The sequence below is a fragment of the Argiope bruennichi genome, chromosome 9 (assembly GCF_947563725.1).
Source record: "Argiope bruennichi chromosome 9, qqArgBrue1.1, whole genome shotgun sequence".
NCBI lineage: Eukaryota > Metazoa > Arthropoda > Arachnida > Araneae > Araneidae > Argiope > Argiope bruennichi.
Window position 1 is genome coordinate 92,900,714 of NC_079159.1, and position 18,622 is coordinate 92,919,335.

General features: G+C 27.6%; 1 protein-coding gene across 3 annotated transcripts in view; it reads right to left on the reverse strand.

The window, feature by feature from the left end:
• The window catches only part of LOC129984627 (relaxin receptor 1-like), a 263,140-nt gene that overhangs the window by 168,641 nt on the left and 75,877 nt on the right, over nucleotides 1-18,622 (reverse strand). The window contains exon 1 of one of the 3 annotated variants that reach the window (XM_056094549.1): nucleotides 17,750-17,768. The exons of the other annotated variants lie outside the window; for them this stretch is intronic. The gene's annotated coding sequence lies outside the window, so the exon portion shown is untranslated. Of the gene's footprint in view, nucleotides 1-17,749; nucleotides 17,769-18,622 lie in introns of those variants that run through there. 3 annotated transcript variants of the gene reach the window in all.

Consider the following 18,622-nt stretch of genomic DNA (forward strand, 5'->3'; position numbering starts at 1 on the left):
TTGTATTGGAAAATCCACTTTTCTATGCTCCAAAATTCTTCAAGTCCAGTCTTTCAATGCATTACTATTTATAGCATACGCTGACCTGAAAAGGGTAAACTTCGAACACGTTAACTACAAATTGTTGAAAAGAAAGAATCAGAATCCTGCCCAACCATCTCTACAACGACCTGTTACCTTGCCTGAAGAAAATAATGACTCATGCCCACTGACCTTGCCCAGCGCTGCAGGAAAGACCGCGCGCCACCAGGAAGAACCACCAGACAGACAAGAGGACAATCCACCAACATCCACGATCGTGTACTACCAACAACCATCTACCTATCTTTCCAACACACCAGCGAGGAAAATCGTATTAAAAATCAGTGAACTCAGCGGGATCAGAGTGTTTTGCGCAGTGGAAAAAAGAATTATTTATGAGGATTCTCGACCCAGTGGGAGTTTGACGCCGGCGGGAGAATCTCTCGGGTGCCCCAAAAGGAATAGCCAAAAAGATCTAGTCGAAGAAAAAAAATTGGAATGGGTGCTTGTCGATCAGGTTCATTTGTGATTCGGAGTCATATCTGATAGTGATTGCAGAGGTAATTGTCATTTTTGCCTTACGGTAGCTGATGTTTAAGGCATGAACTGGTGATGGAAAGGCTGTGACATCTGCAGTGAACTCTGTGGGAGATTAAATCACACTTGTAGTGATTCAAGGGAAGGGGGTGGAAAGAAACATTGGCGGGTGAGTTGAGGAAGAAATGCTCATTTTTTTAGGGTCAGATGCATTTAATAGAGAAGAAATATAATAATCAGTGGCAATTATTCTGGAGATATGTCGCTTCTTTCTTTTTCTGAACCGTTGATTGCATATTTTCCAATGAATTTTTTAAAATAAAGAATTGTAGTTTCCGATTAAAATCTTGACAATTTTCTGTGATTTAACCAGATTCAATGTGTGAGATTATAGAAAATTTTTATTTAACTTTTTTTATTTATCCACAACGGAAATAACAGTTGTAAATAACAAATCTTTCAGATGCTAGATGTGATTTCACTTAATGATAACAAATGACTCATTGATAACAAATTTATTACAAACATATTGTAATTATGAGAAAATAAAATTTTGATTTCAAATGCAAATAAGATTAATCAATCAATCAATCACTTTGAAATATGAAAATACCGTATTAATTATGGAAATACTTAAAGATATATCATGATTCATATTTTAATATAATATTAATATGAATTATAAAATAGTTTTTTTTTCAATATAAAAGCCTACAAATAACATTAAATACATATTTATGCAAGATATTTAATTTTAGGTTTAAGAGGAAGTAATAATTTTAAATTGTTATTCATTTCTAGCTCGTAATTTTTTAAATCTCAGCTTTATATCTTTTTTTACATTCATTTTCAGTACTCATTCATTAGTATCGTAACATTATGACACAATATGCACGTCGAATTCACAGTTAAATCTCTGCAAACAAGCATAATCCGAGGTAAAGTGTACATCGAATGCATTAAGACTTATTTGCTGAATTGAAGCTTCTGAATCAAGGCGATGGCATACAAACTAGGAGAGGGTATTTCAAATAATCAAATCAAATAAGGAAATCAAGCAAACTTTGTTTAATATAAAGTGTTTTAACGCGCATTCATACATATGTTCTGTAAATCCTTTTATTAATCGAGTCGTTCTTTGAAGTAAAACTGTTATAATTAGATTCAATGTTTTAAATACATCGTTTCCTTACAATTAACACGAATTATTTATTAACTGCATTCAAAGTAAGAATATTCCACATTTTGATGTTATGAAAATTCCCATCGATAATTTTGAACTCTCTTCATGTAAAGTCTGCCAGCAATATGCATTACTTAGGGCTCAATATTCTCAAATTAATCATGAACTAGAAATTGGCCTAGATAATCAAAGTTGATAGTTAAAATAGTTATAAGGCTACAGATAGAACTATAGCCTTTATAACTATTTTAACTATCAACTTTGATTTAATATAAAATATGTGAAGATTACAATAAAAATATTAATGCTTTTTGGAATGAATTTTTTTCTTCAAAATTATCAACAATTATATATTTCATAACATCAAATTGATGCTTCTCATAATTTTCAAAATTAATATCTTAAAAAGTAATTAAAGTAATTATCTTAAAAGTAATTAGTAGATTAAAATTTTAAAAGATAGTAATAAGGCAAAGATAAATAATAAAGAATGATAAAGAAGCACTAAATATTCAAATAAATTCAACGTTCATCTCTAATCCATTTCGCTGCTCATGAAAATAGTATTTCAAATAAAAATTAGGAATATCAAGAAAAATATTTGTTTAAACAATAATTAATTGTTTTATTATCGTTTTTAATTGACAGAATGACGGTAATTTAAATTTTCTCATTACTATTTCCATTTCATTATATGATATAATACACTTCAAATTACTGAGGAGAAAGCTTATTTTTTATTGAATATCCATGATTTAAGAGCAGGACGGGAAATGATAGTAAAAAAATCTGACAACTATACCAAACGGACTTCTCATTTCCGTAATTAAACTCACAACACTTGAAGGAAGTGAAATTTATTACACAGTCAGTGATTTCTGCAAATTTCTATTTTTTTAAAAGGATTATTTTTTTTTCTTCATTTTAATTCTGACTTCCTCTGAAATTTTGCTTTAATGCACTCCTCTAAAAAGAAAATTTGAAGAGAAAAAAGAGAAGTTTGAATTCTTCAGTTTAATCAATTATTTAGCGTAGGGAAAAAAGTTTTAAAACTGGTTTTTTAAGACCTTTTAGTATTTTCTCTGCTTTAGAGTTTTATCTGACATTAAAAATAAAGAATATATAATCAAAGCGTTCTACTTTAGAAATTATCTTTTTCATTTCACAAAGTAATTATAAACTTTAAAAGGATATTACACAGTAAAACTGGAATAGTTTTAGAAACCAAAAGATATTTAAAAGTTAATTTCTGTTTTATTTTGCGAAGAACCCTTGTCATCTAATTATATTGCATATAAAATACAATAATATATTTATAAAAAGTGTATTTAATATTTTAAAGGAATTAAAATCTAACTTAAAATCAAAATTTATTTCAATGCTTTTTATATAATTTTATTTTATATCGATCCAATAAAAAAAACTAAAAAGATCCAAAAAGATTTGTTATCTAAAAATTGTCTTATAAAATAATGTAATTATTTCACGAAGTACTTACATTATTAAAATTTAAAAAGATATTACACAATAAAACTGCAATAATTTCAGAAACTAAGAGATATTAAAAAGATAATTTCTGTTTTATTTTTTGAAGAAAGCTTGCCATTTAATTTATATTGGATATAAAATACAGCAATATATATATATATATATATATATATATATATATATATATATATATATATATATATATATATATATATATATATATATATATATATATATAAGTAACGTATTTAATATTTTAAATGAAACAGAAACTAATTTAAAATCAAAATTTATTTCAAATGTTTTTATATAATTTTGTTTTACATTCATCCAAAAAACTAAAGAGAAATTTTTGATTTCCGAAATAATGAGAAAATATGCAAAAAGACACATAAAAGCTTTATTTTATTCGCTCCCACATATTTTCTGTTCGCTTGGGTTCCATTCATATTTCTGAAGAATTATTATTAACATTTAACATTTATATTACTGAAACATTAGAATTATTAAATTCTAAGCTTAAATCTGTTTCATTTTCTTTTGAAAGTATTTTGTAAAAATGTTTGAAAGTAAAAAAGTTTCTTCGGTGCAAAACAATAGTTAAAGAAATGTTTCTTATGAAAAATTGTTCCTAATAATTATTAACTGTTATATAAGACATCTGATCATTTACACTGAGTAGTATGAGAAAGTTCTATTTTGTAAACGAATATTGGAGCAGTCTTCGGGTGAATTTTTAAAGATTATGAACCTAAACGAATATTTTAATTCGTTAAACGAATTATTTATAAGACAATCTTAAATCGACAAGTCATTGTATTTAACAGAAAACACTTTAGCATATCTCCCGGGGTTTCCTTTGTTAAAATCTGAACAAACCTCAATTCAAAAAAGTTTTGTAAATATATTTATTACTCTGCATTTTGAATTGAATTAGTAAATTCTAATGAAAGTTATCAAAAAATGAGAGTTGTTGTGTTGAGAGAGTATTTGTTGCTTAGTACTGTAAAAAAACATATATTTTTCAGCCTTGCTGATGAAGATTTTCATCTGTAGATCAAGTGTAGAAGATTTTCAACTGTACTGTACCAATTTACCAAATTGAAAAAATTGATTAAAAGTACTGGACATTTTACAATAAACAAACACAATGATCAATGTATGTGAAATATTTCATATCAACTGACATCTTCCAATCGATAAACCAACTAACATTTTACATTGCTCACATATTTCAAGGAATTGGATTTTTTTTCTCAATAAATAAATGATTCGATATATTTTAAATGTCATATGCAGTTGGAAATTTTCTAGCGGACAGACCACAAAATTAGAAATTATTAATTTAATGGATGTGCATTTTCTAATTTTTGCAAAAAACGTCATGAAAAAACATATTTCATTTTATTACATACATTTACATATGAATTATTAAATACAATGTTTCCTGTTATAACTGATACTTGAGCCTCATTAAATAATTCTAACAAATGTTTGTATCAGAATTTCTACAGGGAAAAAAATATAAGTTTCCATTTAATCACTCTATCTTAATCAATTACATTTCAATGAAATTTTATTATTTATATAATAATTAAAGAGCATTTAACAATTTGTAGACATGTGTTTCACTTCCATTTGCAAAAATAATATCATCCCAACTGATTTTTAAAAACCGCTTGCTTACAATTCATAATGCTCAGTTAACAGAGCTGACATTAAAAATTAGTAAATCTAAGCAAACAGTAGAAGAGATAAAAAAAATTACTACATATTTTAGCAATGGAACTTCAGGCACAATCCTAAGATAGCCTGTTGCCTAATATTGTACAATATTGTGCGATATTATATGATATTAATAAATATTCCACAATATTATACAATATTGCGAACATTGAAAAATGTCGTAATATTGTATTTTATGGTATTAATCAATATTCCACAATATTTTACAATATTGCGAATACTGAAAAATGTTATACAATATTGTGCGACATTATATGACATTAATCAATATTCCGCATTATTATACAATAGTGCGAATATTGAAAAATGTTATACAATATTGCTCGATATTATATGATATAAATTGATATCCCACAATATTATTCAATATTGTGAATATTGGTCAATGTCATACAATATTATACATTATTTACATACTACTATGGATTAATGCTTTAGCCTTATTAAAATAGTTTTAATTAATGACTCATTTCAATAATATTTTTCAAATTATATCAGAAAAACCCAAATAAAAAAATATGAAATTCCATTTAATCACACTTCATTACCCAGCTACATTTCAACGCAATTTTATAATTTATTCAATAAATAAAGACATTTAACGATTCAAAAATGCCTGCTTTATAACCACCAACAAAAATACATCATGCCAATTTACTTTCTAAAACTATCTGCTCACATTTCATCATGCTCAATTAACGAAACACTACCATTAAAAATTACTCACTGTAAGCAAAGTGCAGCAAAGTTCAACAGTTGCAAAATATTTTAGCCATTTGATACTCTTCCTGTACATCGCTGATTAGAATAAAATAGGTTTCTGGCTGAAGTTTGTCCCTAAGGGATATTGAAACAAGAACTATTTTGCATCCTGAAAGCTCCAACGTGAGGTGAATTAGAGATGACAAAGTCTGACATATTTTTTTTTCCATAAGATAAAGTGTATTCTCGCCACATCGAAGTGATAATAATGTGCTCCTCGGTTTTCTTTCTCACTATTATTATTGATTTAGTTGAATTATCATTGTTGGGAAGAATTTGGATTAAATTTAAGTTTAAAGAATAAATTAATAACGAAATATAAACTATTATTAGAAACCGATGATTTAGAATGTCATTTGCGATTTCTGTCTTTAATTTACATATGAATAGCTAATTATTAAATTTAAGTAAATGCATATTAGATATTAATTTATTTAATGGATGAATTTCTAAATATCGTAAAGGTGTCAAATGAATCAGGTTATATGAATAAGAAATATAATGAAATTCTAATATTAAAATTCGAAAATCTATTCAATTATATTATATCAATTTAATCATATTGCTTTTTAAAAATGTTTCTACATTCTTTCTCTTTCTCTCTCTCTCTTTTTGTTAACTGAATGAATTTCAACTTAATTAAAGACCAATCATCTTTCATATCTGTATTAGCTCATTATTATTTTCATAAGCGATGCTTTCAGTTATGAAAGTGTTATTTCTAATTTTTATTAATTTTTTTTATATTTAATTTTAAGCTTTATTTTTTAGCATATATATGCGATATTTTAGTCTAAAAAGACTATAATAAGTGAAATCTAATAAGTAAAATTATAAAAGAAGGCGATAATAATTACAATAATAAGTTCTCAGTAAGAATTTTATAGTACTAAATTTTTGCCTATATTTTGCGTAATTGATAATTTGTATTAATTATTATTAATTAATAATTGCGTAAATTAGGAATTCACATATATTTAGTATGAAATTCGATTAAATTATTACATCAGTTGGCTGATTTATATTACTGGAAATGAGTATAAATATTTATTAAAAAATGTGATGGAACTGATGATAAAAAAAAACAATATTGCCTTTCGAATTTATATTCTGAAAATTTGCTTTAAGTTTTATCTACCTATTATGTTTTTGTCTGGCTTCATTGTATCCCTGCATAAAGTATTACGTAATTCGTGAAATAAAATGTCAGGCAAAAAAAAACCATGTTAATAAGTACGAAAGTTAAAATTCTACTTTGAATTTAACACCTCCTTTAAATCATAAATTAAACTATAACGCTGACACTAGAACACGAGAGTGAATGGAAGATTTTATATAAACAATAAAATAGTTTTAAATTTCATTATGACAGTAAAAAACATTTTCTCAAATTGTGCTTAAATTGTGTTTAGATTGAAGGAAAAAAATTGCATAGGAATTGGAATTTGATCAAAGTGACATGTGTCAGATTTTCTGATGTGTGCATCGTTTTATGATTTCCAGTTATCTTTCCAGTTATCCAGTTATCGAAGTATTATTATTTTTTTCCATTTTACACGAAATTTTGATAGTTTCATTGGAAAGAAATGGGCATTAATGTACAAAATTAAAATGAGCTTACCATAGAAGCACAATTAAAGATTATTACAAATTTTGTAAAACTTGATGTACACAAACGCTCTCTATATATAATAGCGAGTAACTATTACTCACTCTCAGCACACACTCTCTCTCTATTAAAGACCCGCGAATATCACTCATGACTCTCTCTCTCTCTGGTAGTCACTAGTAAATATGATTTTCTCACTCTATTAATGAGTAAATATCACACACGGCTAACAACGTTCTTTCTCTAGTAACCAAGAGGAAATTTCACTCATGACTGCCTAACACTTTGTTTCTCTAGTAACCAGGAGGAAATTTCACTCATGACTGTCTGACTCACTCTTTCTCATTAACAAATAAATATGACTCTTTCACGCTTTCTTTTCTAATCACGAATGAATATCACTCAAGACTCTATAATTCTCTCTCTGCTATCAAAAGGAAATACCACTTCAGACTCTTTCTCTAGCCTTCATGAGTAAATATAACTCATGATTATCTTTCTATTAATCATGAGTAAATATCACTCATGACTATCCTTCTTTACTAATCAAGAGCAAATATCACTCACTACTCTCTATATATATAAATCACGAATAAATCTCACTCACAACTCTCTCTCTCTCTACTAACAACGAATAAATGTGACCGACGACTTTCACTCTCCTAAAATCGAGTGAATATCACTCACGACTCAGCATTCATGGTAAATACAATTCACGACTCTCTTACTATTAATCACGAGTAATTCTCACTCATGACTAGCAATTCTCTTTCTCTATTAATCAAGAACAAATATAACTCACGACTCTCTCTCTCTCTTTCTCTATCAACAACGAGTAAATAAATATGACTCACGCCTCTTTCTCTGTTTTTTCAAATTACAAGTAAATATTACTCCTGACTTTCTCTACTGCTTATCGCACTCTCTATCTATTAACAACGAGTAAATAAATATGATTCAAAACTCTCGCTCTCTCTTTTCTAATCGCGAGTAAATATCACTCATTACTTTCTCTACTAATCATGAATAAGTATCTTATAAGAACAGGTAATAATCTGTCCCCCATGTAATCATTTTCATATAATTAATTTGTCTTCTTATACTTTGACATTTCTAGAGATAGCAAAATCATCCGTTATACTGTCACATCCTACACAACAAAATGAAACGGTTATCACTCACCGTTCAACTAAACCTTCCGTTTTGATTTCTGTTACGATTCATTCTGACTCGCCGCTTTCCTAGCAGAAGTTTCCACTTAAATTTCCCATCAATGATGTTGAGACAAGTGCTTTCTTCTGACCGAGGCTTATAAAAGCAAAAGAGATTGCTCACGGAAACCAAAGGAATGTTTCTTTCTCCCAGAATTCTTCTGGATGAAGATGGATACGGGGAAAGATTGTTCTTTTAATTATTTTGTCTTTGCCTTCCCACAACATATCTCTCTAATTAGATTGCTACAAGGTTGAGTCAGAAATTATGTTTACCGCTCTTCTGTGATAGGAATAAAAGTAATGGATGGGTAATTGGATTTCGTTGATGTAAAAGGTATTTTTGAACAGGTGGTTAAATTTTAGAGAAAGCTTAAAATACCTACCATGCATGTGAGAGCATGTACAAAAAAATTAAACCGATTAGATTTTTTTTTTGAAATAAAATCATGTTGAAAAGTCGTCTTAAATGTTATTATACAAATAAACAAAGAAAATCAAAATGTAGTAAACATAATCAAAGCAATTATTGTGTTCTAAATTTTACTCTGATCGCATTTTTCCTTCTTTTCTTTATTTTTACTTTTTCGTGTATTTAGTACAGAGAAACTATATAGAAATCGTCAAAAAATTCGAACTCGAGATTTTGATGAATTTCCACGTTTTAGACCTCACTGAGTTGGAAAAACACATTTCTGGAAAATGTTCGTCTGTCTGTCTATGACAATGATAACTCCAAAATGCTTTGAGCTAGACACTTGAAATTTGGTATTTAGTATTTACACCAAATTTGCAGTTATCTTTCAAATTTTGAGAAAAATCTTTTCAGAGGAAGTCTGCCCAGTTGTTCGAATATAAGTTAACACATTAATTACAAAACGAAGAAAGTTAGATAGACAAAATTCAGTACACAGATTTAACATCTATAGGGTAGACATTTCTCAAATCTTGAATCCCGTCTAACAACAGATTGACTGTGAGTCTGTGCTTATACAAACATATAAACGCGATGACTTAAAAACGTAATAACTCAAATTTGGTATAGGATTTTGTAACTGCGAATGCAGTTTTGTGTCAATATTTTGTTTCAATCGGTTGAGAAAAACGTATCTAAAACACAAATTTGATTTTTAGATACTACTAACGCATGCCGGAGATTAATCGCCAAATCCCTCGCCAAGGATGATACGATATTCAGTGAAAAATGCTAAATTCAAGCCAGAAAATATTTCGTAACTAATGTACACCAGTGCCATGTAAGGCATTTTCTGGCAAGACAATTTTATTAGAGAATATGCGAGAAAGTTCTGGAGAGACCACTCCCCCTAATTTCTTAAAGGAAACGAATATTTGATTTCTTATTATTCCTTGGAGCTATCAATAGAGGATTTCTCTAAAAGCAACATCAAAAATTTCTGTGGCATTATTTTGAAGAATGAAATATTAATATTCATAAAAACAACCACGATCGATAAAACAAATTATAATTCAAAAAAGATATCTACATATTTTACTGTGAAAGGAACTGTCATTGTAATGATTTCAAATGAGATTCAGTTCATAAAATGGATATTCCATATTTTTTTCTGAAGAAAGCTGTCATCATTTTTCTTCCGATGATTTTAATTTTATTTTATTCGTCAATTTTCTAACTTCGCTTTCATCGTTTGATATTGTAAATATTATTCGATTTCCCAGCAGATTTTTATTATTTGAATGAATTCTAATTATGCTCTTGAGAAATTCATTTATGCTAAATTATGCAACTTCTAAGAAAATGTTTTTAAAAGAAATCATTAAAGAGAAAATTAATCGTTTTATATATATATGTGTGTGTGTATGTCTATTCGAAATATACGAATAGTATGTCGAAATACACAAATAAAAAAAAGTGCCGCATTATTCAAAAAATTAGAAATTGGTACTTTCATAAATATCTACGTTTAGAACTACGTTAGAATTATCAGGTAATCCTTAAACCTTTAGGGAAAAGTTGACTCTTACGTGAATAATATCCCATAATAGGTTTAAAAATCAAAATCAAATTTATCATGAATCAAAATTATTTTTGATTTCTCTGTAATTATAGAACATATCAATCATTTTGCTAACACGGCAGCCATTACTAATGGAAACGAAAGAAGTACTTTCGTCTTTTTTTAAAAAGAAGGCTGTTTGAACTTAATAATCAATGAAATATTGAGTTCCAAAGTAAGTGAAAATAAATCTATTTAGTTATTAAATAAACTTCGTCATGTTCCTCTGGAGTCCGTGAAAATTTTAATGAATTATTGTGTTATCATTTTTTCATATTTTTCTCAATCAATTTTTATAAATAATTATTATTTCTCCTTTTTTGGGGTTTGATAACATGTCGTATTTACTTTTGTAATTTTTTTAATTAGTAGAATTTTGGTTGATTTAAATCATAATTGTCATTTTATTGTTGTCTTCCTATTTAATTATTTGATATCTTTATTAATTAAAAATAATTAAGAGAAGTTAGAAAAAAGGGGTAAGAAATTCTATTCAAAATGAAAAAAACTAATGTTACTCTGTTTAGAATTCATGCAATCAATAAATAAGAAAAAAATATAAACCCCTTATTAAATGTAGTAAAACATATGATTACTTAGTTGTGTAATCCTACATTTTACGCCGCTGGCCACCAAGAGAGTACAAATGTATAATAGGAGTTCGGATAAAGAAAAACACAAGAAAATTGAGAAGAGCTAAGAAAATAGTAAAATGCCAAACTCGTCAGGTCGAAGGCTCTAAAATCAAACTGAAAGACTTTGCGTGTCATCTTCACGAAAATGCATCTTGGGCAATTTTTAAAATCTACTGTTCAAACGCTTGGAAGAAAAAAGGACCTTTTTCTAAGAAGATGGTTGATAAGTTGGTATTTCTTTTCTTAAAAAAAGTATAAATTTATTAATACCATGCCGAATCATATTTTGACATTAGATATCATATGCAAAATTTAAAAAGATTAATTGTTAGCTATAGAGCGTTGTAGAATAGAATCAATTGTTAGCTAATTTATGTTAAATTAGTTCTTGAAATACAAACGAATATAATATTTCACAAACGATATTTTTTATTCCTCTCACTATATATAAAAATGAATGTGTGTCTGCCTGTCTGTACTCGATAGATTCAAAAACCATACATCCAATCGCCGTGAAAATTTGGGAAATTATTAGGTATATCCCTAGGAAGGTTTTTGAATTTTTTTTAAAATCAGAGTTGGGTTTTTTTTTAATTATTAATTAAAAACTAACTTTCCCGCCAAAAAAATCTTTTCATTTCCACACCGCCAAATGAGTAAGGCTTCAGTTTGTTTGTTTTTTTTCACTCTAAAGAGGATAGGCTTAAGAAATTTTCGGCAGATTAATTTATTTCAAAGGATTCTGTTTATTTTCTTAAGGTTTGATGCATTTAAAGTTAAACATTGTTAATTAATAGATCTTTCATATTCATTCTGAAGTACTTTGGAATTAAAATAAAACAGAATAAAGAAAATTAAAAATTTCTCATCTGAATAGCGTTACCCCAACTGGCGTAGAAAATTCACGCATGCACATTGTGTTCTGATTGTTGACAATGGATATGTTTTCTACAGATTATTTCAAATGATTCTGTTTATTTTTTTAGTGTTTGATGCATTTAAAACTAAACATTGTTAATTAATCGATCAGTTCATGATGATCTGAGAAAATTTTGTTGAAAACTTCTTGAGATATTATATAAATTAAGAAAAATATTCTTTAATGCCTATAATGTTTAAATACTCAGCGACTCTGTTTTCAGCACTCATATTTTTTAAAAAAATGCTTCGTTTCAGTAAAAAAAAAATATTATATTTATTGCCGTTTAATCCTTTCCACTTTAATTTAAAGCATAAATTCTACGGGAGCTAACAGAAAATTAGAGAGATACATATTACGTTATGGCTGAAGGCCTTTATAATATTATGAGTGAATTATATGACTATTAAATTTTGAAGTTTTAAAATATTTTAATGAAGAAGCAATTAAAATGGGAGTTCCATAAAATATTCAATTATTAAAATTTAAACGTGCATTAAGATTGGCGAACCGGCTGGTCACCAAAGGCGGCTAGTATTATATAAGAGTAATCAATTTATAGCCATTCTATTAGAGACTTATAATTATACATTAAAGAGACTTTCATTATATTGCGATTGATATTTTATATTTGAGGTAGAAAGTGTCTCGGAAAAAGAGAGTATATTTAGCAATATTAAATGAAGTATAATGCATTTGTCTTCATTTTTATTTTCATTTCGAATAACATTTTATTAAAATATCGACTTCATAAAAATTTTGGAAGCATTTGTATGTTAAGTGTATTTAAGTAAAAGAATGTTCCGGCAAAAACTTTTTTTTTTACTTCTTTAAAACAGCGTACCTACATTTATATTATACATAGCGTATTACATTCTTTTAAACATTTACCTACAGGAATATATTTGGGATGAAATGATAAGTTACTGGGGCACGTAGCGAAGAAGAAGAGACTAAAAACATTGAAATGTTTCTTATATATTGATTTTGAAATATTTATAATATTATTTATCCAAGTCATATTTTCATTTTTAATTTTAAAGCACCTTGAAAATAAAAGTTTTTTAAAAACTTCTTTTAAATTCTGGCTACTTTCGTCTTTTTAACTTAATTAAGTATGCTCAAATTTGATCAAAACTTAAATAGGAGATAATAATTCAAAATATGCATCATTCACATTTTATTATTTCATGATTTCAATAATATAATAATTATACTTTTAAAAAGCAAAGAAATTTTTTTTAGCTAAGTTAGTCTCTGCTTACTACCTTTCTATCAACTATTCTATACATTGACATTGCTTTCCAGGTTAGAAACGCCACAGAACTGCTTAAGTTGCAACAACACTATTTATAGCATTACCCTTCTCGATATGGGAAAAGATTTTAATAGACTCGAACGATGAAGAAACCAGAATGAGTAGTCTCCTCTAAACCTTCTCGTATACTCTCTGTTAAATAATCACATTCCATTGGCGAACAATTATTACGAAGTGGACAATTAACATGTGATATTTGGCGATCAATCGTGGACATGCGTTTGATACACAAACATGACAATAACCGAATGTTTATTTTGGACGGATTTTGTCCAACCGATAGAAAAGAAAATATAACACAAAATGATAATTATTATTTTTTACAAATTTTATTTAAAATATTGAATTGAATAGTATTACAAGGTGTTGGATTATTTTAATAAAATCCAATATTTTATATTTAAATCATTTCTATTTTTGAGTTAACATGTTTGCATATGAAGGTACATACAATCAACATCTTAACGGATTTTTTTCTTAAATTTAATACACTTTGGATGATGATGTCGTGTCCGCGTTACCACGGAAAGGGGGTGCAGTAGCTTCTGAGGATAAAGATCCCTGAGCACCCGAGGGGAGAAGTCTGACTTCCAGCACATATGAAGATGAAACTCACACATTCGCTTGCACAACCCCTTTTTTACAGAGGGGCACGTTCACATACCTCACAGATAAAACACAGATGAAGAACAGCCATGCCCGAACCGGAATTCGAACCCAGGACGCCTAGATCACGGGGAAGATGCACGACCCCTATGCCAGGACGCTCAAATGTAGTTTAGATGTTAAATCGAAATCTAAACGAAATCTTACGAAATTTTATTGATCTAGCTTTCTTTATTTTGTAATTATTGTGTTTACTTACAAACAGACATATGAGCAGACAAAATTCCTCTGATTAGGTTCTTTCAAAATTTGATAGAAATTTAAAAAATTTGGTGTCAAGTCCGTATGCCAAATTTCATATGCCTAGCTCAAAGCGTTTTTATATTATCATGTTCATGGACAGACAGGTATAATGCAAAGCATATGTTTTTTGAAATCAAGGAAGTCTAAAATGTGGATAAGCACCAAAATTGACGCCAAAATTAAAATCTTTTGACAATAACAATATTTCTCTTTTGTGTAGTTCGTAAAACAGAAAATAAAAAAAATAGGATTTGGCTATTTTAAAAATCATCTTGATTCTGTGATATTTATTGCATGTTAGTGGCATCACCTTAAATGATTTATAAAAATACTAGACTAGATAACTAATGAGTGTTAAAAATATCTTTAAAGTGTGAAAATATCCACAGCAAATAAATTCTCTTTCAAAGTAAGAAGAGAACAAATTGTTTTTTACTCCACTGGAAATTCAAAAACAATTACCATTTTTTTTCTTAAACAGTAACATCATTCTCCTTAATAGATGGAGGGATAATGGCATTTATTTTGCTATAAACAACCCACGCTGCACAAAATTGCTTACTTGCATTGCGAGATAAAGAGAGAAAAAAAGAATGATGTAGTACCAGACAGTTAAAAGTTTCTAAAGCTATTGATACGAATAAGATGCTTTACATTGGATAAAGATTGTCTAAAGCTCTAAGAAAATACTGATTATACATAAAATACATTTAAAATCAGTAATAGGGGTCACCTTGAAATTCTTTCGCATACCGCGTAATAAAAGTGCTATCCCCATTCCCCCTCCACCGCCTAAAAATTATGAACATCATAAATGCTCAGATTTTTATTTTCGGTGTCCCGCACATAAATATGCTGTGCTTCATATATAGTAAAGAAAAACGAATACAAGATTTTGGAAGGTTTTTTTCATTTTCATTTAACGTAGAAACCACTACAAATTTAATATAAAATCGCAAGCCCGATTTTATTAATCTGAGTAGCATCATTTTAGCATTATCTAGTTTACATGCATGCAAAAGCATAAACCTATAAATAGACAAATTTGGTAGAAAGAACCACATACCAAATTTAATTCGTATAACTCAATACATCTTTGATTTATCGTGTCAATCGACTAACAATATCTGAAACGTAAAAATTAGTCAAAATCTCGCATTTGAATTTTTTTGACGATATTGAATACTTCGTAACAGACAAAATAAAAAAAAATTTAAAGAAGTGAAGAAAAAAAATTTTACAAATATTTACCTTATTTACAATCACAAAACAGTAAAAATTTCCCGAAACATAATAATAAAATACATCGCCAGTATAGAAAATTCATATTTAAAAAATCTCAATGAAAAAAAATTTCCACATTCGCTTTTATTACTTGTATCAATCAGAAACAAGATCCTAATTGAACAGTAAAATAGAACATTTCAAACAGAGACATATTTAATTAAATTTTTAAGTGACGCATTTAAAAAGTAAAATTTAAAATCAATTTTGGTTTACCGTATCAAACATGAAATCCAAAATTTTATAATTTCAGCATAATTTTAATTAAAATGCTAAACACATTTTCATTTTAGAAAAATATTAGTAAGCATAATTTTTATCATAGGATGAAAAATAATTTCTCTTTCTTAAAAAAATATGCAACTCCAAACATTATTCAAAATTTAATTTACTATTTCTCATGCATCCCTTAAGTTTCTTAATCTACTTCGAAGGCTTACATCATATAAAATTATATTATACTTACTAAAATTTTCTAAAATAATATAATAAATATAATTTTCTAGTAAGTTACTATAAAATGCTCTTAAATTATATATGCAATTAAACAAGTATATGATGAAAAAGCTCTAATAAACATATTTTAGGAAAAGATTATATATAAAAAAGAACATACATAATCCAAAAATAATCAGTGTTTAACAATGTAGTCGAATTTCGGTTGCATGGTTATTGGAGGATATTTTAAAAAGCAATCGATTGAGAAATTGGATTCCCTAAGTGATGTATAATTATAACGTAATCGAAATGAGACAGACAGTAGAAGTAAAGAATTGCGAATCAATAAAAGTTTCAAAAAATTATTTTTAAATAGTTGTCGCGAGGAGTTTGCATTTTAATCAACGTAAGCTCGAAATTTATTACAAAACGCTAACTTCAAATATAAATTGCGTACTAAATTTTCTAAATAATAATTTTTTATTGAAAAAAAATATACCTGCAATTTACATATTTTTGGAAATTGAAATTATACATACTCCATATCGCTTGTATATATATATGATAATAGCAAATAATTTCATTAAGAATAGAATGCGTCGAAAATAAGAATTTTCAAAATAAAAATGATTAATTTCTAAAGGACTTCTCTATCAAGTGTCCGAAACTTTTAGAAATTTTATACTTTATTCAAAGTTATAATTATAACTGCTAAGATGTACATGAAATGATACCTAAACATTGCAACAAGTAGCACTCATCACTAAACACTTTGGGAATTCAAAATTTGGTAAAGACCAAAGTTTAAAAATTATTTTTCAAGATTATGGTTTTTTTTCCTACTGAATAAAATAAATTCTTTTCACTCAAACAAAATTTAAAATTTTGAGAACTTTTGAGAACTTTCCTTGTAATTTTTCTAAGGAATTTACATTTTTTTAAGAATTTAATTTTACAAAATAAAACTTTAAAAAAAATGAATTATTTTTGAAAATCGAATTTTATTTAAATATTTTTTAATAGCGTCAATATTTTTCTATAATATAAATTTTTCCTTAAGTGAATTTTTTATATTTAATACAAATCTTGAAATTTAAACTAAAATGATAAGAAGGTTTATTAACACCACGTAAAAATACAAATAAAAATAAAGAAATTTCTTAACAATTGTAATACATTTTTTAAGAATTTAATTTTACAAAAAAAACAATAAAAAGAAAAAAAATTATTTTTAGGAAATCGAATTTTATTTTAATATTTTTAACCGGTAATTTTTTATCTGCAACATAATTTTCAAAAGCATTTATTTTATAGTTAACACAAATCTTGAAATTCCAACTAAATAATAAGAAAGTTTATTAACATTACATAAGAATAAAAATAAAAATAAAGTAATTTATAAAAATAAAAATTGCATAATTGCAATGTAATAATAAAAATAAACAATTCTGCGAGCTGTATGATTTATAAATTCAAAAGTTCCTTTATACAAAAATGAGAGAAAGAAAACTCTCTCACTTTCATCCATAATTCATCATTTTTGTTCTCAAATCATAGGATTTTTGCAAATTATATAATACAAAACAATTCTTATTTTTCACCCCACATGACCGAATTTTCGAACAAAAATTCTTCCAAAAGAACTATACGCACCTGAAGCCACCTAAGAATCGTCCGTCTTCTCACCTGATGACAATTTCTCACAGCTTGGAGGCAGAGTTGTTGGAGTCGCATCGATTGATTCCAGAGAACTGAAAAGGGACTGCTCGGATATCACTTTTAGAAGCGACTCCCGCGCCCCTACGAGGACGCCTGTTGCTGCAGCCCCCTTGACACAGACTGGCCAACAGATTGCATGCGAAACAATAGAATCTCCCATACTCTCCTGAAGTTCATGAGTTATGTTTTGACCGAAAAGTCAGAAATATTGCATTTTAATGACGGAAATTGTTCGAAAAAGAATTCAAAAGATAACCGAGAGTGAAATTTTTAGAATACTGAGTTATCCCATCTTTTATTTAAAAGAACACGCCAGTTATCATTTTATTATATCACGCCAATTTGCTTTTCCAGAAAAATCAGTTCCGTTTTAGAATTTATATGTTATATTTCATTTTTACCTCCTTTAAAACTAAGTAGACATAAAGAAAGTATATTAATTGTTGAAACTTTCAATCTCAGAATTTTTATAAATTTCAGTTATTGAGACCAAAATGGAAATGTTGTTATTTATATACAAAAAAAAAAAAAAAAAATAGTGAATTTTACTTTCTAGTACAGAACAATTATTATAATAATCAAAAATTCAACTTCTAGATTTTGATGAAAATCCTCATTTTGAACTTTCCTGATTTAAAGAAACATATATTTTAACTCTCTATCTACAGGCATATAAACACGGCAGCTTGAAACTGTAATTAACAAGATATATAAATTTGATACTTATTCTTGAAATCAAGTCAGTAAATTTCTGTCAAACTATGAATTGCGTATTTCAACAAGAAATTCTTTGCTCATGCAGGTGTA